The sequence below is a fragment of the Ambystoma mexicanum genome, chromosome 3q, assembly GCF_040938575.1.
Source record: "Ambystoma mexicanum isolate Mex_15411 chromosome 3q, UKY_AmexF1_1, whole genome shotgun sequence".
Classification (NCBI taxonomy): domain Eukaryota; kingdom Metazoa; phylum Chordata; class Amphibia; order Caudata; family Ambystomatidae; genus Ambystoma; species Ambystoma mexicanum.
This window is the reverse complement of record NC_090926.1, coordinates 101,998,541-102,025,380: the sequence shown is the minus strand read 5'-3', so window position 1 is coordinate 102,025,380 and position 26,840 is coordinate 101,998,541. Positions and strand designations below refer to the sequence as shown.

General features: G+C 48.4%; 1 non-coding gene across 1 annotated transcript; it reads left to right on the top strand.

Moving 5' to 3' along the window:
* Positions 1-6,920: 6,920 nt before the first annotated feature.
* LOC138448169 (U1 spliceosomal RNA) lies at positions 6,921-7,082 on the top strand. Its single transcript, XR_011260021.1, has one exon. It is a non-coding gene; the product is annotated as a U1 spliceosomal RNA (small nuclear RNA).
* The last annotated feature ends 19,758 nt before the right edge of the window (positions 7,083-26,840 follow it).

The window sequence follows — 26,840 nt, the reverse complement described above, 5'->3', positions numbered from 1 at the left end:
ATGGCACTCTCATCGTCATTGCCACTAGCTTCGTTGTGAAGACGTGTACTCCCAAGACAAAGATTGTACATTACATGTGTGCTAGCTGCTATGAGAGATCTCAGATTATATGACAATATCCACCTGCACAGTGCTGACGTTGTCTTGGTGATACCAATGATGCCATCACCATTCTTTCCTGTGCCATTTATCCACTCCATGGCCTGGTCAGGATTAACATGTTTTAAGGTTTCATTTGATCCCTTGACACCAAAACTGCCCTTTCCTCACTCGGATGACACAGCATCTTAAAGTTGGTGCATGTCAGCTAAATATATCAGACACCATTAGTTGTTAAAATGGTCATACCACGGTTCCATGTGTTAATATTGCTGCACAAATGTCGCCATACAAGAATTGCGGCATTTTGTCCGGTGATATTATCCCATGGAACCTGCAGGGGACACCCCCGGAACCCTCATATTTTTTTAAAGGGAGCGGGGGCCACCCCCGCAATCCCCGCTCCCATTCAAACCTAATATTAACCCCATCAATAATATCGCCTATGCCGTTTCCCGACGACTATATATATGGCGATATTATTGGTGGGCATAATACTATGTGATACCCATACCACTTGAAGTATGGCAACATCTGAATGAAAGAGTGAAGATGGAGGTCCCATATACCATTACGCTGTGCTCGAATGAACTGCAAGAGTAGTGAGACCATGTCCATGTACTGCCACCAGAAGATGAAGTTCACATGCTCAGATTTATTTCCAACAAAATCCATCAGAAGTTTACAGAACCGTTCCTGCATAAGAAGTAATACCAGCTCTGGAATTTGTTCTGTTTTGTTATTGGCGATTACTGTGGAAAGCTCAGCCTGGTAGTCTTTATCAGCTTTAGCAACATACGAAAGAAAGGTTACCACCAGCATTCACCATAGGGCTTGTAAGGTGAGTTTGTGAGCCCTCCTACCCTTCTATGCCTTTCCAGCAAGAACACGTTCCACAGTACCTTGCCTCAACAGTTTGCTTTTCAACCATACCTCAGCAAATCCAGATCCACCCATATGATGCCCTACAGCATTCTGGAGCAGACCACCTTAGCCCCATTAGTCTACAGTATAATGATTGGTCAACTGTGATGACTGTATGGTAATTTCCAAAATATAAAGACATTGCCATGCATCCCTTCACAACTGTATTTAAAGTATCCAATTTTTGAGCTAGAGCTAGGATTATGGGCAGGTATCCTGCTGCTGTCTGCACTGGTTTTACTGACGCCACTGATTGATTGAATACTGTCCAAAAAGGTCTTTTCTCGGAATCTTGATGATTCAAAAAGAAAGGTAGGTCTTTTAGCTTATGCTCGTTTCGACTTCTTAATGCAAGCTTTATCAACAGAGGCAGTGAATACTGGCTCACACGTGTTTGGAGTGATATTGTCAGGATGCAGCGCCTTAAGGACATTGGGGACAATGAGAGTATGTCTGGTAGATGGTTGAAGCATCTGCAGAGCAGCATCTGTTGTTTGGTCCTGTTGCCAAGCAGCCATTTGTGTTGCATGCAAAGGATTTTTCCCGTCAACTTCTCTTCTAAGATATCAATATTGTCACATGTGTAGTGGATACATTTGTTCGCTGTAATGTTTGGTGGAATTCTGGCACCAGTTGCTTGATTGAATTATTTTAGAGTGCTCTCAGCCAACAATATGTCTAATTGCAAGACCTGCTAATAGCTCAGGTAGTGTCCATCCTTGTTGAAATGAATCACCAGATGTTTTGCCCATGTAGCTTGGTGTAGTGTATTGGCAAGGCCAACGTGTTCAGAAGTCAATTGTATGCCCCTACTGACACAGCAAACAAGATCCTGTGCTACACTCAGAACTGTACCTGGGGCATTTTCTTCCTCGTTTTGTGCGCTGTCATGGTCTAGGGACTCTTTACTGCTAAAGATAATTCTCAATAGCATATATAACCTATATGGAATGCATGCTATTACCTGATCTTCACTTACAGAATAAACATGGTGGGCTGGGGTTGCCATCATGTCCACACAAATTGTCCATGCTACATGCGTTAATGATAGAAAAACGTTGTCTTGAGGCTCATATTTAGGCAGTGTTAGCATTTCCGCAATGTCCTTGTGTCGTCTTTCATTTGCAGGACTGCAGCTGGCTGATGTTTTGTGGGAATCACCATAATTTCCCACTCCCTTGGATACTGGTAAAGAGGTTGGAAGAAGGTGAACAAAGACCTAGCTGTGACTGCATCGTTTCCGTGAATGTTGTGCTTCTACTGTAGTAGGACTGTTGCATCATGGTAGATGATTTCTCAGCCAGCTCCTTATACCTTTCCCAGACATCTGCAAGAAGAAGTACCTGACCTTTGTTAGCTGCTTGATGTAGCTCCTTACATGGCCATATCATGGCAACGTCTGTATTGGGTGATTCTTGCCTTGTTTTTGAGGTTGATCTGGAGAAGGTTCTTAGACAGTTGAGGTGATATTTGACTTCAGCAGCTATGAGGTCCCTCACTCCAGCCAAGCGAATGCAGACATTGTAGTCAAGATGAGAGGCCAGAAGAATGCGATCACTCATTTATTTTGTGATTACTGAGTTAATGCGTTGCATCCTATCAACGATTTGGCAGAAAATGTATGCTCCTCAGTTGACAGGCTGCACCCCTTTTGGAAACGAAGGCCTGTCCCCAACTGATACACGAATGCTACTGCAACGTGATTCCTCCTTTGAATGCTGTGCCTGAGTTCTCTGTAAGTGTTCCATTTTACTCCTGACCGTGAAGTGAGCATAACACAACTTGTGCCGTACGAGTGTTATGAGTGCAGCAGAGTCGCTTAGCTTCCTTCTGGTACATGAAGCAGCCTTTACTGTACTAAGTCCATGATCGCTTGCTGTACTAATGAGAACTTCGGCTTTATGGTTTTTTTTGTTAATGCCATGGCCACTTTCCATTGACTGCTACATATTTGTGCAAACTACCCCTGGCACAAATTACGCTTGTGAATGTGGCCCTATTCAAACTGAGGGTGGGCTACAAATTGCTCAAGATCGTGACATTTCCCTCCCCAAGTATTTCGCCTGCATCATGGTGCACATCACCAGGTTATAACCACCTGGGATGGCATGAGTCACACACATGTTTTAATTATTTATTTTGTTACTTCACAGCTTTTGCAAAGTACCTCACCCCACTTGTGCTCACCTTAAAACACTTTCAAAAGGACGGGAAAAAGATAGGTGCTCAGGGATGGTGTGAAGGTACTGAACAGAGTGAAGGAAGACAGCAGTGATGCAGTAACTAAGGTCGTACAGTTCCTGCAGTAGTTCTTTTCGAGTATCTGCGATCTAAGTAGAAAGACTGAAGGTCCACGTGGCCGAGAACTTAACTAAATTTCGAGTACGATGACAGATCATTAGGCATCTTAGCCAGTCTTTAATAAGTGTTGGGCACTCAGCTAGTCCACCTTCTTCCTTGCTCCCTAAACTTCTGTTGTGTAAGGGAAGGACATTACGTGGCTTGAGGTTATCTGAGGCTGAGCCTGGGCAAGATCAGAAAATTGCCCTTGAGCCAGGGCCTTGCTTAGGCTCCACGACCTGATATCCCTGATGCACTAAAAATCTATAAAAAGCTAAAGAGTGAGCACGCTGCTCCTACGCAGTAGATCACACTACCACTGTATGTTTAGAAGGGTATCCATTCTTTTTGCCACCATGTTCACCACATTATTTCCCCAAAAATACAGTGGTGTGTTTGGGTGAGCCAATATGCATGGGTTGCGGATAGGGACCAGGGTCTCCAGTCACATTTTGTGGGCAGAAAACCAGTAAAAATATGGCGGTAAAAATACTGCAGTGAAAATGATTCAGAAAACACATATGGCACTCCTTAAGAGTATGGCAGCGAATTCACTGGTAGTTCTGCCTGACGGAATTACCGTAATTGCTGTGTTGTCTGACAGAGTTACCGCAAAATCAGTAGTCAACAGGTGCACGCACCAGCCATCAGTGTTAAAGGTGAGCAGAATTACTGCCGAAAAACCCATCAATATTCGGTGGAAGTACCAATAACTAAAAAAAATGGCAGAATTAGCACTGAACGGAACTTCATCATGACGGGAGTGGGACGTTCAGCAGCAGCCATCTCTAAAAACTCAATCCACTAAAAATCACCATTTTGGAAGAGCCATCCAACCCTGGAACACATCCCAAACATGTCTGGAGGCAAAGGCAAATCCAAGGTGCCTGATATAGGACATATACAACAAACATGCAAAAGTAATTGTGATGAACAGACACCCAATCACATGGCACAAATCCAACATCTGTAGGCGTCCTGGTCCAACAATCAACTAGTGCAACAAAACAGAAGCAGCAATGACTCAATGAAGAGTGTGTTCCACCAAATGTGGCACTCCTACCAGTATGGCCAGCAGGGCACCTCTCAGATGACATTAGTAGGGGTTACCACATAGGCCCAGCCTTACATGAGCACCCATGATCTTACACAACCGTGAAGCACATGAAATCACAGTTCAGGCAAGGTACACTTTCCAAACAGTAAAGAATAACACCCAATCATCAAGCCAGTAATCCATGATACTGGCTGCCTTTTGAGCAAGGCCCCCTGGGGCTGTAGAACCCTTGGACCACAGAACACATGGCATGCCTCATGAAACCACACCCTAATACTTATCTACAAGCTAACAATGCAATGGTTCCTGTCTCTCAACAGGCACACAAGACAACCATGGAAGGCAGCAGCGGGTTTGGTACACTGGGCCCAGGAAGTGCCAAGAAGCTGTCTGGACATGCTGCACAGCCCAGTCACGCTGCACCCAGGAAGGGAATTGGGCACAAGGAGCCCACTAGGACTCCTCAGTCCAAGGGCACTGCTGCTGGCACCTCTGGGGGGAAATGTACGCCTGCTACGGACATGGCCCCAACTCTGGCCATTACGGAGCCTGCAGGACCACCAACCACCCAGACACCTTCCACCACTGTTGGCACTGTGTCCAGGGTGAAATCCACCAACAACAGAGCAGCCACCAATGCAGCTGTGGAGGAGGCCACTGCACAGGAGACAGACACCCTACCTCCTGGCATACCAACACCCGTGTCTGGCATCACAGACTCCACCACTACAGCTGCCTCTGTGAGGCAGATGTCCTTGTAATAATCCCCCTGCCCAGCATCCCGCCCATTCACCCCGTGCCCTCCATTGGCACCATCCTGATGACACAGTATCTCCTCCTCAGGATGAGGCAGCACATGGAGACCTGGCATCTGGCAATCAGGGAAGGCACCACCATCACTCTCCTGGCCTGATATAAAAACAGGCCCTCTATGCCATCTGGGAGAGACTCTCACAGATAGAGCAGTGCCTAGAAAGGATGGAATGGTTGCCACTCCCAGGCAATGCCGGAAGCTGTGCTGGGTGGCTCCAGGCAGGTGGCCACTATCCTGGACCGCCTGTGTCAGTGTGCTGCTGACGGCACAGCAAGCAACACACGAATGAGCCAAATGGTGCAGGAGTTGGCCGAGATTTTGTCTGTCACTAATGAAAATGTTTTCAGAGCTATAACCATTGCCCTGCAGGTCATCTGGGGTGGGGTGCCACCCAGTTCTGTGTCGGCCATCCCAACAGAGGGATCTGTGGTGAGCACACCACACCAGTTGTCCATCCTCTCCAACCCATAAAGGAGGCAAGAGGAGGAGGTATTGGACACATTGCTACTGACTGCAGACCACGTGGGTGTGGGGAGTGTATGGTGTTGGGGAGGAGATTGTGGGGAGGTTATGATGCTGGGGATGAGGGTGTGGGGAGGGAATGGGTGTTTTGCATTGCTCACAATAGCCCACTTGTATAACACAAGCAACACAGGCAAGGACGATGCTTGTGAGTGATGGTGTACAATTTAATTGGTGACTATACACAAAAGAGTGAAGTCAGTGCAAACAAATGTAACTAGAATTAATTGTCTATGAGTTCTTGCCACACCAGATGGCCATCCCTGACCTTCATCCTGCATACTGCGTGGCAGCATTATGTCATCTGCTTGTGTGATGTTGTCCTCTAGGGGAGACATTTCTACATCTGGGGGAAGGAGGACATGTTGTGCAGCATGGCACAGACAACAAACATTTTCCCCACTTTCTCTGGACTGTACATGAAGGCCCCTCCAGTCAGGTGCATACACCTGAAACCCCCCTTCAGTAGGCCGAAGGCCAGCTCGATGCACAGCCTGCTCCGGATGTGGGCCTCATTGTTGTAGGCCACCTCCTGTGGTGTGTGTGGATTGCACAGAAGTGTCATGAGTAATGGGAGCTGTGCGTATCCAGAGTCACCTGCAAAGGTAAAGGGCACACGTGTCAGAAACAGTACAATGAGGATGTGTTACATTTGTCCATGGCATATTCCTCTGCACTATCTAGAATCTGTGCAGGCTCGGCTGACACAACACGGCATATGGTTACGGCAAAGATGTCAAAGCTTCAGCATTGTCATTGAGCAGAACTCTGAGATTCAGGGGTGGTGGAGCGTCGAGGTCCAGGATGATTATGATGGTGTGAATGGGGCCAGCGCTGAGCAGCTACGCTCAGGAGGGCCATGGGCCCATGTGGGGCTGACAGGCCAGTGGGCAGACTGCAACAGGCCTGCTCAAGCCATCCTGCTATTTATACAAATCTCGGGCTGAGCAGCACCTGATGGGAGAAAGGAACTGCGCTACAATCTGCTCTTCTGCTAGGCTCTGCCTGCTGGAGCTTCCCCCTACACGCGGGACAGGCAGCTCTGCAGACGCTCAGAGCTTCCGGGGATTGCGGGGTTGGGGCTGGGTCAGGGCCTGCCTTCTCACCCTCGCTTAGCGGGGCTTCCCAGAACTGATCCAACCCCTGCCCTCTTGCATGCAACTCATACTTAGCTCGCAGGGGAGAATGTGATCTCAAGGGCAGATCTCCCGGGGTGAGACTTACCCATTGCACATCGGATTTGCTGACCCCTGCTATGTTCCCAAATGCGGGATACACGACTGCATTATTTCTGGTAGTGGGGGACTGCATTCGCGCTCTCCCCCCCGATTTTTTGGTGAAAGAAAAGGTAAAGTGTGCACTAGGCCTGCTAGGTTGCATACTTTTAGATTGTGCTCACATTGCGTTTCTTCAATTAGGTTCACCTTTGGGTGATTGCTTTTCCACATTTTATCTGTTGAATTGAATTATGCTTCTTTCATCACAACAGAAGTAATGGGCCTCATTACGACCCAGGCGGTAAGTTACCGCCTGGGCCGTGACTTTACCACCATGGCGTAAACTACGTTTACGCCATGGTGGTTGGCGGACTTACCGCCCCATTCCGACCTTGGCGGGGCGGTAAGTCCCCAATCCCCATTTACCCTTCCCCATTCCCATTTTTGCCCCATAGGGCATAATGGGAGTGGGGAAGGCGTTAATTACGCCACCGTAAATTACGGTGGCGTAATTAACTCCATGGTCCCTTAGCGCCATGGATTTTAACACCCGCCAAAAGCGGGTGTTAAAACCTCCATGGCGCTAAGGGACCTCGTAATTGGCGGTAAGGGGTCGGCGCAGCTAACGCTGGCGTAAACCCCTTACCGCCAGGGTCGTAATGAGGCCCAATGTGTATTACAGAGATAAGCTGCCATATGTATTGGGCACACTGCACATGCTCAGGCAGCATCAATCATGCTTTGTACAGGACAATGCTGGCCTAAATTGGGAACAGCCAGCATAGACATGTTGCTACAGAGGCATATTTTGGGTACAACCAGCATGACAATGTGTTACATCAGTGACAGTGCTGTCTTACACTGTGGACACATTGATCATTAAAATGTGTTGTGTTGTAAAATGTTCTTTTCTGCTGTTGGTGACATGGAATTTTCATGTTCCCCTTTAGAACTGATTGTACACTTATGGCTTTTTGGTCACCTTTTCTGCTGTAAAATGCACAATTTCAACCCCATATTTGAAAAAAATTTTTTGGGGGGGAACCCCCCCAAAGCCTCCCTAGAACCTTGTAGCTCCCTCGCTACGCTCGGTGGCCCCCACTATTTCAGAAAAATATTAACACATAGACACTGAAAGAAATCACAAGCAACTAACCTTTGATCACTGCCCATGACACCAAAAGCTATCCTTGGGACTGCATGGCCATCACTGCCTGTGATGCTATTGTGTCAAAGGTCACACAATATCGCTTTTTAATATACTGCTTTGGGTGAGGTTGTTGACTTTTGGCTCGCCGGCCCCCTGGGTGACAAAAAGTTAATGCTTCGGCCCCACCTTCAAAAAGGTTGGACAAGCCTGATCTAGATGATATTAGGGCGCATAGCTGAACGACATGGTTATATATCACTGTAACTACTTGACATGTCATGTTCAACGGAGGTACATATGAAATATCGCTTTGGGATACCCCTTTCACACATCTCTCATCTGCCAGTTGTAACATTCATACACTGTGACAGGATTTTCAATGTGCATTTTGACAGTGTAATTCCAATGCTCTGCTGTTATAAATGTGCCCTTATGGGGGTATGGTTGTTATTGCGCATATATATGGTCTGTGTGCTTCTGCTCTTGTGCAGTGACATTCATGTTTTGCTGAATACATGCCATCACTGTATGGCAGTGTTGTGTTATCATTGTGTTGTGGTAAACAGTGATATTGCCTGTGTATGTGTGGTTTCCCTATGCTTTGTGGTAGATGTAATTCTCTGTTTGTCCATTTCTTCCCTGCTATGACATTGTGCTTTACTGTCATGCAGGGCACAGTGCTTTGACAGGCATGTATTGAGTTTACAATGTATTGTACCCCCTTACAGGTTAGATTTATATTGCCATGCAATTTCTTAATTTGTGCAGGCACTTGTACTTACCCAGTATCCATGTCCGTGGCCCTGAGTGCCTGTCCATGTAGGCATGCAATGTACTGTTCTGCAGGACCACAGTGTCATGGGTGGACCCTGGAAAGCGGACCTGCAGTGTGTGATGGTAAGGTCTGCATTACTGGTCACATATACATTCATTGAATGGTACTGCTTTGTATGGCAGTATACCTCTTCCGAAGCCTGTCGAGCCACCCAGGGCCACATGGATGCAGTCTAGGACTGCTATCACATTGGGCAGTTGGGAGGCCAAGAACAATCGTGCCTTTGTGGCATTTATCTGTACAGGGGTAGTGGGCAGGGAGATGTGGTGGGGTGCATGGTGCAAGTGTGCATCCAGCACCTGCATGAGAACAACATTCCCACAGTGTATTGGTAGGTGCCTGTAGCAAGGAAATGCAGCACTGACACAGGCCTCTGCAGCGGTGATAGGCCGTTCGGATGTTGATCCTGCTCTGGTTTTTCATCCTGGATCAGGGAGAGTATCTCAGCGATGGTCTCCCTGTTTAGCCATTAGAGAGAGATGAGCTTACCATCTGTTAGTGCCCAGGTTGATGGCCTCACTAGGGGAATTGGTGCTAGCCTTTCTTGGCATGTCCTCCGCTTCACTGCACCATGTGGTCTATGGTGCTGTTCATGAACTTGCACCATTAGATGCTGGATATCCAGGTTGGCTATGGCTAATGGTAGCATGGTGTTGGAAAGTGTGTTTGGAGAAGGTGTGGGCCTTTTGTTCCCCTCTCCGAGTCCATTTAGTGCGCCTGTGGCTTCATTTTCATCACCTGTTTGCTTTTGCCTCCACCTCTTGGATGGAGGTAACTATGCTGTTTTTTGGCGAATTTACAGTCATTTTAGGCATTATTTCAACAGTTTTTGCAACCTGTTTCTTGGCAGAATTGCCATTTTAGTTGGTGGTGCTAATTACTGCCAAAACATGGCAGAATTACTGCCAAAACATGGCAGAATTAACTGTAATTCTGTCAGTGCTAATTCCGCTATCAGAATTAGTGGCCATTTTCTGGTAGCCCTATTTTGGCAGACTGGTAAAAGTTGTGCTAATTCTGTTGACACCACTTTTTTTTCTAATACTCTTTTTATTGGCATTTATAGAAAACAGTGGCTACAGTATTGTCAATGACATATAACTGCAGTGTCTCATTAACAATCAAACAAAAGAACTTAGCCTCCTCTGAGGCAAACGGGGGCGGGTGAGGGTAATAAGGGGAGGGGGCGTCAGGAGGGGGGTTTCTGCAGACTCAGATTGTTGTTACAGGGGCTGTGTTCAAGGGTGACAGAGGGTTGGGGAGCAAGTGTTATCGGCTGAGGGGGGGCTAGTCCGTCTTCAGCAGCCAACGGAGGGACGGTGGTTGTCTTGCCACTACAGGGAATTTCTCCACGTAATCCAGGAATGGGGACCAGATGTTGTAGAACTTATTCCTGTTTCCGAAGCGGAGGGCCATGATATTCTCCACGGCTGCAGTGTCCCAACATTTTACCCACCACACAGGGATTGCCGGTCCCTACGGGAGTTTCCACAGTCTGGCCATGGAGATTTTGGCTGCGGAGAGTAAGTGCGTGCAGAGGCCTGCCAGGTTGCCTGACATCGGAAATTGGCCATCCCCTGTGTCGCCTAGTAGGACAATTCCCGGGTCCCACGGAATCTTCAGGCCTGTGATAAGACGGATCTGTTCCAGGACTTCCCTCCAAAACCTCTCGGGCAGGACCAGAGCAGGTGGAACAGCGTGCCGGTATCTCCACAGCCTCTCCAGCATTGCGGCGGAATGGCAGGGTCACATTTGTGCAGGGTTTCGAAAGTGATGTACCACCTGTAGAAAACCTTGATGGCCCCCTCTTTATTCGTGACATACTTCGAGGTTCTATGGGTTCTCGTCCAGATGCGACTCCAACTAGCCATGTCTAGTTCTTTGCCAATGTCTCTCTCCCACCTTTCCATGTAGGGTTCCTTCAAGTCCGGGGTTCTGTCTAGTAGCTTATATAGGGATGAGATCTTTCCTTTGGGCGGGTTGGTTGTTAGCATTTGTTCCAGTGCCGTGAGTTATCTGTGTCCTCGTGCTCTCATTGGGTCGTGCGAAAGCCAGTGACAGAGTTGGGTGTATCGGAATCTCTTGCCTTCCGGGACCTAGAATTTCCTTTTGCAGTCCTCAAAGTTGAGCAGGGCGTCCCCGCCGAAGAAGTCTGCGACCTTCCTCAAGCCTCCTGCCTTCCATCTGGCAAAGGCACCTCGTCCCACCCCAGGAGTGAAGTCTGGGTTATCCCAGATCCGGGAGAGAGGGCCTACTGGGCCCCTACATTTCCACTTCCTGGCCGCCTGCCTCCAGCTGCTGACTGTGTTCCTGGTTGACATGAGCGGGCCGGTGTTCGGCGGGTTTCTAGGCCCTATGATGTGTGGCAGGGAATCCAGTGGATAGCTGCTCCAATCCTCCTCCAACTTAAGCCAACAGGGTTTATTGGTTGTCGCTTGCCACGTGCATGCTGCTGAGAGCTGGGCGGCCAGGCAGTATCTCTCAACCTCTGGTGCCCCCAAGCCGCCAGAGCCGGGCTCCTTAGCATCATTTTCCTGGCTACTTGTGGCTTCTTGCCCTCCCATATAAATCTCAACATACTAGCTTAGAGCTTCTGCTTGGCCTTTTTGGGAATCGGGTACTGGGAGAGCTTGGCAGTGATAGAGTAGTCTGGGGATCAAGTTCATTTGCAGTGCTGTGATCCTCCCCATCCAGGATATCTCTTGTTTTTGCCAGTGGGACATATCCGCTTGCAGGTCCTTGAATAGGGACGGGAAGTTCAGCTTGTACATGTGTTCAGTCAACTTGGGAAGTTGAACGCCCAGCTAGCTCAGATGTGCTTTGGCCCACGGGATTGGGAGGCCGGCTGGTAATGGATCTGTCGTTGTTTTGGACATGTTAATGCCCAAAGCCACTGATTTCTTGGGGTTAATTGTGAACCCGAAAGCAGCTTTGAAGCTCTCCAGCTCCTCCTCTAGTGCCGCGAGGGATGAGCTTGGGTGGGTCAGTGTCAGCAACACATTGTTCGGGTACAAGGCTGCTTTATGCGTCCCCTGCTTGTGTTTTAGACCCTGGATGGTGGTGCTTTGGCAGATCCTGGCGGCGAACGGCTCCATGGACAACGCGAATATGCGGGGCGACAAGGGGCATCCCTGGCTGGTACCTCTGGTGATTGCTATTTTGGGGGACGGCGCCCCATTGATTCTGAGGGTTGTGGTGGGCTGTTGATAATTTGCCTTTATCCATTTCCGGAACTTTGGTCCCACCCCATAGTGTTCGAGTGTTGCTCTCATAAAGCCCCAGTCCAGCCTATCAAAGGCCTTATGTGCGTCAAGCGACACCACCGCCAGTTCCTCTCCAGTTCTTTTGGCTGTTTCGATGATGTTAATGATCCGTCTGATATTGTCCTGGGTGCTGGGGCCCGGGATAAAACCTGTCTGGTCCGGGTTTATGAGGTCTGGGAGGAGAGCAGCGAGTCTGCGTGCCAGGAGCTTTGAGAAAATCTTAGCGTCTACATTTAGTAGGGCGATGGGGCGGTACGATGAGCAGAGATCCAGATTTGTCCTGGGTTTTGGGATCAGGACAGTGACAGATTCTTCCATGGAGTGGATGACCGAGCCCGTTTCCAAGAAGGTGTTAAACAGAGAGGCCAGGTGCGGGGCCAGGATGTAGCTGTATTTCTTATAAAATGGTGTTGGGAATCCATCTGAGCCTGGAGCTGTATTTTTCATAGATTTGATCACCTCAGCCACCTCCTCTGCGGATATGGGATCCTCCAGGGTGTCCATTTGTGGGTGACGGGGCGACTTCGGGGCTGTTTGCAGGAACTCAGCAATTAGATCCACCCCTGTGGGTTTCCCGGACATCACCTCCCTATGGTGTTCGGTCATGATGGCTACCTTTTCGGAGTCCAGACAACGGGATATCCCTTCTTGATCCCGAAGGACTGTGATGGTATTCCTGGTGTGCAATTTCTTCAGTTTATGCACAAGCAGACGATTGGCTTTATTGCTATTCAGGTAGTAATATTGCTTCGTGAATGTTAGAGCTCGGGCCGTCCGATCCGCCAGGTGCATTTCGAGGACTACTTTTGCTTTGCGGAGCTCACTCCATGATTTGGTCGACTGTCTCTTCTTATGGGTTGCTTCTTTCTCTGCCACTGCCCTTTCGAGTTCCTCTAGTCTCAGCTGATGCCTGCGTTTGTGTGCTGCCGCACAGTTCATGGCCACCCCCCTGATGACCGTCTTCATGGCATCCCATACCATCGCCTCTGTGGTACCTTTACCCGCATTTTCTGTGAAGTAGTTAGTCAGGGCCTCTGAAATCTCCTGGCTGTCTGCTGTGTCCGTCAGGAGGTAGTCTTGCAGCTTCCAGGCCCTTTGTGACCGATCCGGTAAACCCTCTGTTTGTAGTTGTGCCACCACTGGGGCATGGTCCGAGATGATCCTCAGTCCTATATGGATGTCTGAGATGCAGGGGTACAGGGCGCTCGAGAACAGGAGGAGGTCGATCCTCGATAGACCCCTGTGGACATGTGAGAAAAAGGTGGAGTCCCTTGCCTTGTCGTTTGCTAGTCTCCAAGCGTCGATCGTCCCCGTCTCCTTCAGGAATTCAGCCAGTCCCACTGCTTTTGAAAAGTCTGAACCTTTGGGCGGCAGGGACCTATCGATAGTGGGGTCCGGGGTGAGGTTGAAGTCCCCCCCAATTAGCAATTTCCCCTCAACGAAGGTGGTTATCACTGGGAGCACCCTGTATAAGAAACGCTCCTGGGCCTCGTTTGGGCAGTAGATGGCCGCGATGGTGATCGGAAGTTCAACCAAGAGTACCTTGACCAGCAGGAATCTGCCGTCGGGGTCTCGTTTGACCGTGACTTTGGAGAGCGCCTCTGCTTGGCAAAGCAGGATTGCAACCCCTCTCTTTTTCTTGCCACAGGTTGAGAAGTATCTCTTGCGGAATCTGCGGTACCTGATTCGCTGCTCGTCTGCCGTCAGGAGATGAGTTTCTTGAAGATATACTATGTCTGCCTCGAGTTAGGCTAGGAGATGTTCCACAGATTTCCTTTTTCTAGGGGAGTTCAGGCCCTGGACGTTCCATGTGATCATGGTTAGGTTTGTAGTAGGTGGCCCCATTTCTGAGGATACGGTTGCTGATCCTTATTGCTGCCTCCCTCCCTTCTCTGCCACTTCGTGTGGGTAGTTGTCATTTTGTCTGCCCTCCGTGTTACTGGTATTAGTCCCCCTTCTGCTACCGCCCACCCCCCCCAAAAAACAACAAAACTTGGTTCTCTGGACCAGCCTTCAACCAATGGAGGGGCTCCGGCTTGGCCAACACTGCCTTCTAAGATGTAGGCCAACTGGCCTTTGCTGCTAGCAGGTGAGAACTGAATGTGTGTTACGTCCGTTGGTTTGCTTGCATAAATTTTGCTCTGTGATCGGGTCCTTCGATGACGTCCGGACCAGTAGGTGACGCTTTTTGGCATCGCAGCTCTGTAGGTCGCCTTAGCCATCTTTGCTGGGTTGTTTGCTTTTTTTGCTGCATACCGCCATACTCTTAATGAAGGCCTTAGTGCCAAATTCGTAGTTTGGTGTTAATTTGGCAGTACATCCACCGACCTACAGCCAACATTTATCACTTTTTCCCCTTCTTGGTCCTGTGGGTTTACCACAGGATTGCAAGTGGTGGTAGGGTGGTGTAATTCCCAATTTTTGGAGTGCAAAGGACACCAAAGGGATTTTTGGTGGATTTCCACCAACGTAATTACACTCTGTAAATCCACTGATCGTTTTAAGTTAAATGGAGGATTTACCTCCAGAAACAAGCTCAAGGTGCCTTCCTGTTTTTCTTCCCTTTTTCAATACTTAGCAGCCCTGCAGCCTCTTTTCCTTTCCAGTTGATGAGCAGACACAAGTGGGTCTAGGTCACCTGGCCTAAGCCCCAGCCACCTGTTAATCACCTTAAACCAGCGGTATTCAAACTTTGGGGCATGCCCCCACAGGGGGCCACGCCCGCATCCCTGGGGGGGACGTTACAGCCCAGCAGGAAATGTAAAAAAAATTATCTTTTTTTTGTTTTGACTGGCCCACACTAGCATTTTGCATTTTTGGTACAGGCATTTCCCTATTGCCCTATAGCCCAGTCCGAGCCTTGCGGCTCATCCATAATGGCGAGGGGGCACCCCTCACCCATTATGGAGGCACTAAGGAACCAGTCGTGAAGCAATGAGCACTCCCTCAGCTTCTTTTTCCAGCTGAGGGAGTGCTCCTGGGCTGGCTGAACTGTCAAAGAGAAACACTGTTTCCCTTTGACAGTTCAGTTTAGTTCCCCAGCCACACATGCTCACTGAGCCATGCAAGTGCTGGACCATTTTGCTTCACCGGCATTGCATAGCTCATTGGAAATGCTGGCTGGGGCACTGCATGTCTGTAGGTGCGGGGGGGGCTCCTGCGCCTCCTCGCACATACGGACAGAGCAGACTGGAGCAGGGCATTTCTGCACCCACACGCAGGCCAATGCAGAAGCTATGTTTATGTTCATTTTTTTATTTAAACATGTGTATGGATGTGTGTATGCTTGTGTTATGAGTGAGTGTATGGTGATGGATGCCCGTGTGAAGGATAGTGATTGGTGTGTGTGTGTGTGTGTGGTGGTGGATAGAGGGGGGAAGGAGGGTTGCACAACAAAGGCATTTTAAAAATGCCTATGTTGCACAGTCCCCCTACCCACCTGCCAATGTCAGCTCTCTTTCTGAGGCGCTGTGGAGCCCAGAGGACAGGGAAGGTATTTTTTTTACTGGATTTATATCACCCCTTTGCACCCTAACATACACACATAATCAGGTTGATTGTGTTAGGCCCAGTAGGGCCCAGGGTACAGGGATGGTATCATTTTTTACTGGACATCTATATATAGATGTCCAGTAAAAAATGACATGCCTGCTCCCTCGGCCCCCCAGTACCAATTGAAAACTGTTTGGCTATTTACCCATTTCTTTTGTAAAGTATGCTCTACAATGCAACATTTTAACCCATTATTTTAAAAGAAATTTGTCGTTGGCGGTTGGAGGGAGGTGGGGAGAAGACGTGGGGAGAGCGGCAAAGACACGGCTGTTCAGGTTGATGATTAAAGTTGTTCCAACTTACCTGGCTCCTTCTCGTCATTACAAAATTCACGGGGTAAAACCCCTCGCACAACCCTTGATTGGTTCGGGCTCCCTCACTGTGCTCGGTCGCTATGGCATTTTGGGGGGAAATAGTTATGCCCCTCCACTTAAAAAATTCACCAGACGCCACTGGCCCTCGGACTGTGTTGGGAATGAGATGGGGGGAGCCCAGGGACTGTGGTGGGAGCAGGATGGGGAGACCCCAGGGTGTGTAAGGGGGTGGGGAGAGCCCAGGGGCTGGGTAGGAGTTGGATGAGGGAGCCCAGCGATTGTGATGGGAGCAGGTGGGGGAGCCCAGGGACTATACTGGAAGTAGAGTGCGGTGACGGCGCGCAATACATACTGTCCATTTGGCATTTTTGGGGGGGGCCGGCCTGCCAAATTTTGCTCAAGGGTCCAGGCCAAAAACGTTTGAAGACCACTACCTTGAACCGTTGGCACCTTCCTGTTTTCCTGCCCTTTTTCCCTACTCAAGCAGCTCTGCAGCCTCTTTTCCTTTGCAGTTGGTGAGCAGGTGCAAGTGGATTTAGTTCACCTGGCCTAACCCCCGCCAAACTGTCAATCAGCTTAAACTGTTGGCACCATCCTATTTTCACAACCTTTTCCCTACTTAAGTAAGTAGCAGTCCAACCTCTTTTCCTTTGCAGTTAGTGAGCAGGTGCAAGTGGATCTAGGTCACCTCACCTAAGCCGTACCCACCTTCTTAGCCCTGCCTCTTCCTTTCTGCTCTTAACTCTTAGATCAAAGGTGTCTCTTGCCCAGGTGTCCAAAGTGAAGGGCTGATGAAGAAAAGGGCAATTCATGTTTGGACCGTCAGGACCCAGGGCCCAAACCTCTGTTTAGAAAACAGGTAAGCATGCACCGACATGTGTTTTCTCCCTCCGTCCCCACAGGCCATCCCACCATCACCAGGCAACGCCAATGTCAATAACATGGCCCCTCCTCTAAGGCATGGACTTCAAAATGGAGCAACCTCCCCCACATCATCCTTAGGCCCATCAACACCCTCTCACCATCCACAATACAGACGTTGATGCTCGCCAACATCGGCTCAGCGATCATCCATGATGCAGATATTGCCGACCTCATCACATGACCTTGATGCTATCTTCATCACTGAGTCCTGGCTGACACCCACCTCCAACCACATCCTAGACATCCTTGTCCCCGATAGCTACACCATCCAACACATAGACCGGCCGAACAAGACAGGCGCAGGCCTTGCAATCATACACAAGACCTTGTGTCCCTGCACCAGACTTGACGTCGAAAACATTGGCTCCTTCGAAGTCCTCTCCTGCCACTCCCCGCTCTCCCCAATAGACACAGTCACCTTCCTTCTCATCTACAGACCATCCAAACCAAACACTGCCTTCATTGGAGACTTCACCGACTTGGACACCACCATATCCCTCATGCTTGCAAACAACATCTTCCTAGGAGACTTCAACCTTCCAGGCAACAAGGCCACCAAACATATGAAGGAATGAATCCTCAGGCTTCTCAACACCATCAGCCTCACACAGCACACGAAAGACCCAACACACAAGAAAGGTAACATCCTCAACCTAATTATCACTGCACTGTCTTCCCTCCACAACAACTCTCCTCTCCCGCTTGACTAGTCTGACCACATAGCCGTGCCTTTCAACATCCTGCACACCACCCAAGTCAGACACTCCCAGCAGAAACCCAGCCAACAAACCTTTAGGTCCTTCAAGAACTTCCCAGCGGAAGCCCTCACAGAAGACCTTGCCAACCTACACCTTACATGGACCGAACACCCCCAACCGAAATGTGACTTTCTACTGGAATCACTCAATGCTACCCTCTCAGCCTTCATCGACCAACACGCACCTCTGAAACAACACACCTGCAAACCAAAACCATCAGCACCCTGGTACACGCAAGAAATCAACCTCAGCAAGAGTCATCAGGAAACCAAAGAAAACCTGGTGCCGCTCCAGCACTGCATCTGTGCTGGCACTCCTCAAGGAATTCTGAGCAACCGCCAACAACCTATCGACACAGCCAAGGCCTCCTACTATCGGAATACCATAGCAGAAGCTGATAATAAAAGCAGAGCCCTCTTCAAAGCGGACAAGCAGCGCGTCAACCCGCTACTTATCCCTGCTATACCACACTCCATCGTAAAAATCCACCGCAATCAATACCTTCTTTGTCAACAAAATCATCAGTATTCGCCAGCACAGAGATGCCAGCTCTGCATCCACAGACCCACCTCACGTCCCTCCTCGCAAAATCTCCACACCATGGATACATTCAAGACACTCTCGACTGAGGACCTGTTAGAAACACTGGCCGCCCTCGAAGCCACATCGTATATAGATGACACCCTCCCAGCATCCATCTTCAAGACCCTCCCTGCAGAAGCTTTCCTTCCCTACCAGGATATCATCAACAGCTCCCTAACTCAAGACAGCTTGCCTTCAACGCTAAAAACAGTACAAATCCTCCCTCTACTGTGGGGTTTAAGCAAAGGCCCCAAACCAACTGAACTGAAGGGTCCACTGAAGAAATTACCTGCCAGCATTCAGAAACCTACACGCCTAAAATTGGCCTCAGAAACCTACACTCTGAAAATGGAAAAGCAAAGTGAACCCTTATCAGTAAAACACACATTATGTCAAAGAATAAAGGCTGGTGTTAGAAATTGCAATTTGTGAGTTCCTTTCAGCCAAGGACAATCGATGGGTCTCTGGGCAGAATTTGCAAATGGCTTCCCGCACTGCAAGCCTGGTTCTTGCATCCCCACTATTTACAACTGCAATAACATGTGGCCTGCCTGAAGGGTGTTGAAAACTAAGTTTCCCCATACCCGCTGTCGCTGAAGGCAGTTTTGTGCAGGGCAAATGTACTAGCCTGTGTGTGATTGGAATGTGTGGAGGGGCATCTCTGTGTTGCCAAGCCATCCCAAGTGTTTACGACTGGCACTCACCAACTTCAAACAACATAGAGGCTAATAAAAAAATGAACTCTGGTTGCAGACTGGCCAAGAGTGGCAAAATGCTTGGAGACAGGAGAGCTCCAATTTCCATAACATGAAGATTTCCTATTAATTTAAAAGGTCTATTATAATTTATGCATTTTTCTCAGCAACCACAAGTTGTATGGCTTTCATTTCTGTGTCATTTTTTAGATAATTTGCTGGGCAATTTTGCTGAAACAAAATTCATCCACCTGCGACTTAGAGACTTGTAATTGCCAGCTGAAAGGTGTTGCTGGCTGCTCTGAGCATGTTCTGAATTTAAGATTTGGCGAACTGCTGGAGGAAAACATTAGGTATGTGGAGAAGTTGCATATGCATAACTATTATGCATTTTTTTTTAATGGCAGCAAATTGCCAAACGCCTGTGCAAAATGGTGCAGACCCGGCTGTCATTTTATTTAATTCCCCATGGTTAGCTGAATCGGAATCTATATACATTATGGCAGTTACTAATAAATCACAAAGTTTTGCCACATAGCTACTTTTTGGGTAAAGTTGACATAAGAAAAAAAGGGGAATTTCCAAGAGGAATTGCCCTATGTCTGCACTAGACTCCTAAACTAATCCTTAGATAGAGGCTAGACTTGGGGATAGAAAGAAGGGTGACTGTCCAATACTGATTGCGAGAATTCTTGCAGGACACCGCCCAATATTAAAATCTTGAAGGTGTCATCACTGGTATTTAAAGCGGATGCGCTATGAGAGAAAAGCAAAGAGCTGCTAACTATGACCATCTGTCAGCCGCAAAGAAATACCAAAGGAGATTGCTGAGATTGCATATGGGTTGAACTGTCAATCACGGGGGAGGCCTAGAAAGCTGACTGGGCCCTATGCTGAAGAGCTGTGGACGAACCTTGAGAGTTAAGTGACCCTGCCCTGTCCTCCAGGAGGGTCCTGGAATGCAGCTTAATTTCCTGAAGTTTAAACAAAGGTTTTAAATGTAAGTCAAATTGATCCATTTGAAACCAAATGGTGGGGGAGTCTGCTTGCCTCAACTCCTTTCGCTTTATAGTGGGTTGGGGGTGGGGCAGACTGTTTAGATCCTTATCGTCCCATCACCCATCTTCCCTTCCTAGGTAAGATCATCGATAAAGCGGTAGCCGCACAACAGCGGTAACACATCAACACCAACAATCTCCTTAAAACCTGCCTATCCTGATTCAAACCCAGATGCAGCACAGAGACAGCAACCATACAGGTGGTGGAATGACGCAATCTGTACATCCTTGACGACGGCCACCGCTGCCACCTGGTTCTACTCGACCTCTCAGATGCTTTCGACACAGGAGACCACCAGGCGCTTACGGACACCTGACATTGGTGCATGGGGATCAGCAACCTTGTCCTACACTGGTTCAAGTCCTACCTCGCCAACCACAAGCAGTTTGTTCAGCTGGACTCCTCTAGAATTCCAATACTACCCTTCACATGAGGAGTACTGCACAGTACCATCCTCTCCCCAGTGATCTTCAATCTATACATGGGTCTGCTGGGAGTCCTCCTAGCCACACTCAACATCCACATCCACCGATGCACAGCTATACCTCAAGATCGACTCCATCAAGGACATCCATAGGATCAAAACCTGCATCTCGCTGATCTAATCTTGGATGTCAAGGGCATACCTGAAGCTCAACCCCTCCAAGACCAAATTCCTACTCCTTACCAACAACACTGAACACACAGACATGGCTTTCAAGCATGAACCATGGGGACTTCACACTGACTTCACCTCCTGCGCAAAACCCTAAGGTTCCACATAAACAAATACCTCTCCTTTAAGAAATACATACCTAAGAAAACTCAGACAGCTTGGTATCAACTCTCCCTCCTGTGAAAAGTCAAGCCCTTCCTACCTCTGGACAACTTTAGATCCACCGTTCAAGCACTAGTCCTATCCCGCCAGGTTGGGGGCAATACATTCCTCAAAGTCTTGCTGCATCAGCCATAAGGCAGTCACGCTCAAGTCACACAGCTACATTGCTGAAAAGCTCAGCAGCACGGCTGGACATTGCACTACCAGAAGCCAGGACACGTGCAGACTTCAAATCAGCCGCTTCAAAAAGGAAAGGACCAGAAAACAAGCCTTCTCTGTCTATTCCCCAAGGCTATGGAACCTCTACCCCGTCGCCATCAGACTCACCCCCACGCTTCTGCAATTCAGAAAAGAACTCAAGACCCGCCTCTTCAAGAAGTCTCTCCTCAACACCTAGGCCATCTTGTCACCCCTTGTGCCACCTGATTCGCTAGAGGCCACGCCCCCACTGCTCCCCACTACCCGGTACAGCTGTACCCCTCCTCTGTGCCCCTCTGTATCCTTCCCCCGCTGTATATCTGTTCATTTGTTACAACTGAAAAGCGCTCCTTCATGCATTTGTAATGTTGTACACCTCTGCAAAGCGCTCTGTTATGTATCTGTATTGGTGTATACCTCTGTAAAGTGCTCCGTTGCATCTCAAAGTTAGGTCCGCGGTTACAAAATACTATTATAATAAAAGGTGAATCCACCACTTTTCCTCCCGAAATCTGCAGATTTATCATGCAGTACTTCTGCTGGCAATAAATCTGGCAAAAATTATAATTTGGCGGTACAGGAAAAATTGCATTATTCCAGTACCACCAAAAATGTGGCGGCAATGGAATTACTGTGACTTATCCCCCCACTGCCAAACTTGGAATAAGGCCCATACAACTGTATGGAATCACATTCTGCATTTCTTACCTTTGGAGTTAGATTTGTTGTTTTATAACAGTCTAACAGGAAAATCTAAAGAATGTATTGTTTGATATTTGTAAACATATTGTTATACTGAAGTCTTGCCATTAGAACGATTGAATAAAATACACGATTACATAAGGTTTCTTATCCCACTTAAAGCACCGGCTCCGGGTATAGGCTCTTGTTAGTAGTGCGAGCAATTGCCCAGCCTGTACGAAGGAAAGCGCCCCTGTCCTTCCGAATCCACAGCTGTTTAACATTTCATTATGCCTGAATGTATCATGTTCACTCTGAGAAGCTGTATAGCGTGGGGAGTTTTGGGTGGGTGGAATGGCCTCCACCGATCCAATGTGAATCTCCCCACTCCAGTCCCCCCCTCGGCTTGCATATTCCCAGGCCCTTCCAGATGTTCCCATGCTATAGCAGCCACGTGTTTTCTCTCGGCTTTTAAGTGGTATCTTTGGGAAGCGGATTGACTTAATAATGACATCTCTGGGGGACTTGATAGGGATGTCATTGTCTCAACAAATCAGTTCCTAGCATACCAGCAACATACCAGTTATTTTGGGCCGAAATTCCTGCAAAGTATTTAAGAACATATGTACTGATGGTGCGCACGGCCGGTATGTAGATGCTTACTGGTAATGGCATTACTAGATATAGCAGCAAAGCCTACATGTACGTGTTAGCATGAGCACACTGGGAACATATTGGCGCTATGTATTGGTATATTGTCAAGGATGCAGAGGGTTATTTGCAATGGGTTTACTGGTTATAGAAGCAAAGAAAACATGGGTGAACTGAACCATATTGGCACATCCAGCATTGTGATGTGGACTTCAAATGGCGTTATTGGGTATAGGGGCACTATGTTGAGGGTTCAGCGGAAACAGGAAACGCCAACAAGAAGAAACCAGTAGCCAAGAGGTAAGTTAAGGCTTTATTTCATATCCTGCTCCCAACGTGGGAGCCGCACCCTCTCGCTGGAGGGCAAACGTTAGACTGGCAGTCCCTCGTGCAGCGCGTCACACAGAGGCATTCAAAGGGCCTCATTACGAATGTGGCGGTAAGGCAACAACGGCGCCGGTAGTGCTACCGGCGGCGTTGTTGCCTTACCGCCACATTACGAGTTCTGCTTGCAGGTGCCGCTCTGCACGCCTGGTCAGATCAGGCAGGCGTACAGAGCGGCACCCGCGAGCAGAACTCGTGATTGCACCGACACCGTTATGAACAGTGCCGGTGCAACCATGCTCCCAACCCACATTGTGCCCTATGGGGCAGAATGGGGATCGGGAGCCCGGCCATACCGGCACCCACGAATGGGCAATTACTGGCCCATTCAACTCATAATGGGCCGGTAATAGCCCATTCACGGGTGCCGGTAGCGAGTTTGCCGGTAGCTGTGCCCTTATTAAGGCAGGCAGGCAGCCGCCGGACCCGTGCACCAGCTCCTTCCAGTTCGACCTCCTGCTCACGGGTGCTCTGCAGGCCAAGTCCAACTTGCCTTTCCTCTAGTGATCCTTCCACCAAACTGTTTCTTATCCTCTCTCCCCCAACATCATTCGCACACTGATCCACAGCACCCTCACTCTCAACCAATGGGTCATTATTACTTCTCTCACATCTCTCCTGAGACTCCAAAGCAACAACTCCACTCACTGTCGCCCCATTCCTGACAAGGAAACTCCTGCAAACCTAACCAGTGCACCCCTTCTATGCAAACTCGTTCTATTTCCTTACACTTCACCAATAGACTAACACTCCATTTTGTGTTATCCCCTAACACCACAATTGTGGATAAAAGTTGGCAGCAGGGGAGGGAAGCGTGGAGAAAATCCCTTTGTCGCTAGTATGTTGAGGGCTCCGGAGAGCAGGAAACATCAACAAGAAGAAGCCAGGAGGTAAGTTAAGGCTTTATTTGGTAGCCTGCTCCCAACGTGGGAGCCGTACCCTCTGGCAGGAAGGCAACCATCAGTCTGCCAGTCCCACGTGCAGTGCGTCACACAGAGGCATTCAAAGGATGCCTCTGCACGACCCACTGCATGAGGGAAGAGCCGGCAGCCATGGACCAGTAGAAGGGCCCGTGGCTGGAAGATCCCTGTACACATCTTCCCCCTTAACCAAATAAACTCAACACATGGGGCTTCTTTACAAGTCCAGCAGTAACCCTACCTGTGCCACCGGCGGGTTTCTGCCGAACTTGTAATATTTTACTGGCGCCTTACTTCCCGGTGCCACCGGGAGATTACAAGTCCTGGTGGTGCGGGAAGTCAGGTGCCAGATATCGTCATTTCCCATTCCCATAGAGTACTACAGGACTCTATGTGAGGGGGGAGACGGAAGCGCCGGCAATGTTGCTAACGATGCCAGCACTTCCGTGAAGAGTCTGCCTACCATGGCCGCTGCTCCCGGCAGGGTCAGACCTGTCGGGCGCAGGGGCCCTGGCAGGAAAACTTGTAATTTGCCAGTCTGGAAACAAGGGTGCTGGTAAGCTTACCGGCACCCTTGTTTTCGGACCGGCAATGTTGTAACGAGGCCCATAGTCTTTGAAATTGGCAGCCAGCCGCCGGAACCGTTCACCAGCTCCTTTCAGCACGACCTCCTGCTCACGGCTGCTCTGCAGGACTCTCAACCAATGGGTCATCATTACTTCTCCACTTCTCTCCACAGCAACAACTCCACTCACACTATTACCCCAATCCTGACAAGGCAAATCCTGCAAAGCTTCCCTGTGCACTCCTTCTCTGAAACCTTGTTCTATTTTGTGACACTTCACCAATTGACTTCCACTCCATTTCGTGTTATCCTCCAACACCGCGACTGTGGATGAAAGTTGGCAGCAGGGGAGGGAAACGTGGAGAAAATCCCTTCGTCGCCAGTATGTTGAAGGCTCGGGGGAGCAGGAAACACCAAAAAGAAGAAGCCAGGTGGGAAGTTAAGGCTGTGTTTCGTAGCCTACTCCCAAAGTAGAAGCTGCACCCTCTCGCTGGAAGGCAAACGTCAGTCTGGCAGTCCCTAATGCAGCAGGTTACACAGAGGCATTCAAAGGGTGCCTCTGAACGAACCGCCGCACGAGGGACGAGCCGGCAGCCATGGACCAGTAGAAAGGCCCGTAACTGGAAGATCCCCGTACAGACTACCAACAAAAATGTGTTGTTAACATGGGGACCGTGGCACATATCAGCGCCGCCAGTATGGAGATCTTTCCTTGCGTGGCAAAACTGGTATTATGGGGGAAATCCATTTGGAACCTAGTGTCAAGTGGCAAGTTGAGGATCACTCTGTTACTCATGTAAAAATATTTCATGTATAACTGAATATAATTATTAGTTATAGCTGCACGGTGTCTATCAAAAAAGCATCTCAGCTGAAAATGTTATTGTAATTGAAACAGAAAGATATGGGGCACACAGTGCATTGGTTAATAGATACATCTATATATGTTTTATGTAAAATTCTATTTTATTGTTCTGATTATCATATAATAACAATTAGGTACTTTCATACGCTACATTGTAAAGTACAAAGAAAAAAGAAATAGAAGAAGTTTCCCTTCGCAAGGGATATATTGCATCCCTTGGTCAAAATCCTAAAAATCGACATAGTCTCCAAAGGGTCAATTGCGACATTAGATAACAATCCTTGTAGACCGAAGCGACCAGTAAATTACTACATAGCAAACCAGAGCAGACACTGTTTTATAGCAGCTCAAATGGGCTAGTACAGCAACACATGCTTTACACTAAAATAAGCTTTCAATATATTACCTTTAGCGTCTGCTTCTTTAGGGCCGAAAAATGAATTAGTATACTTACTGAACAATTAGTACAACAAGGTTTGTAAGTCCTAATCTCAAATAGCATCATTTTGGCCAGAGGAACAGAACTTCTAACAACATACCAGAACTACTCAAGCCAGCATGGAAATGTTTTCTTATACTGGCAGAATACTGGCATATATTGTGGGCAAAGTCATCATGAAAATGTGTTGGGAAATGTTCCTCTGTACTATTGGTGAGCCAGCATCCATTGCATTTTTCTGTGTGGTTCCCTACAAAATGAAATGTACAGTGTATAGTTTTGTGCTCAATTTTACACAATAATTGTGCAGTAAAATGTACCACTTTAATCCAATATTTTCAAAAGGTTTTTTGGGGGAAATCCCCTACCTTTTGTTAGTTTTGGCTCCCTCTCCGTGCTTGATCACTCATGTAGATTTGTTGGAAATGTTTAAGGTCCTCAAAAGAAACAAATCAGCCATTTTGTGTAGGTCATTCCGAGGGGGCCTACTCAGGCAACGTGAAAAGGAATACCAACTTTAGAGGAACATGATTACCTGTATTAGTGTTATATTATTGTGTCTTACATTACTTGACTCTTGTCATTTTCATGGCCTCTCGGCACTTAGGAAAATTCAAGAGATGAGTTGGGGTGTGTGAGGAATTGCAGGGATACGTCCCTTCTTCCCTAGGGGGAGGCGCTCCTTGTGAGGCTACGGAGGTGAGCATGTCCTGCAAGATCCTCCCTAGAGGTGGAGACAAGTGGGGCCTCACCTAGAGTGACTTCCCCTTTGGGGACAAGGACTCCTCTTCCTAAAGCAACTACCATAGCCGCATATATCGGACTGTCTTCTATAAAGAATACTTTGGCTACTTCATGTTTAGCTGAAGGCCATGTAAAAGAAAGCCATGTGAAGAAAATAAGGAAATGTCTCTTTAAACAGAGACAAATTTAACTGTGACGAGTCAGAGCAGATGGAGAGAAGGAGAGTGCTATGCGCAGGGGAAGCCCCCTGGCCTCATAATGCCTTGTGGAGGTGAAGCCCAAGCAGATCGAAGAACCAGAGCATCAGAGTGTGAGAAGTAGTGGAACTATGTTCCCTGCTGGCCTGCCCCCACTCCAAACCAAACCCCATCACCATGCCCCCTCCCACGCGCAATCCGATCCCTCCAACAAACACACCTGCTGTTTAAGTAAATGCTCAGTGCAGTGCACTGTAGTGCAAGTTTCAACTTC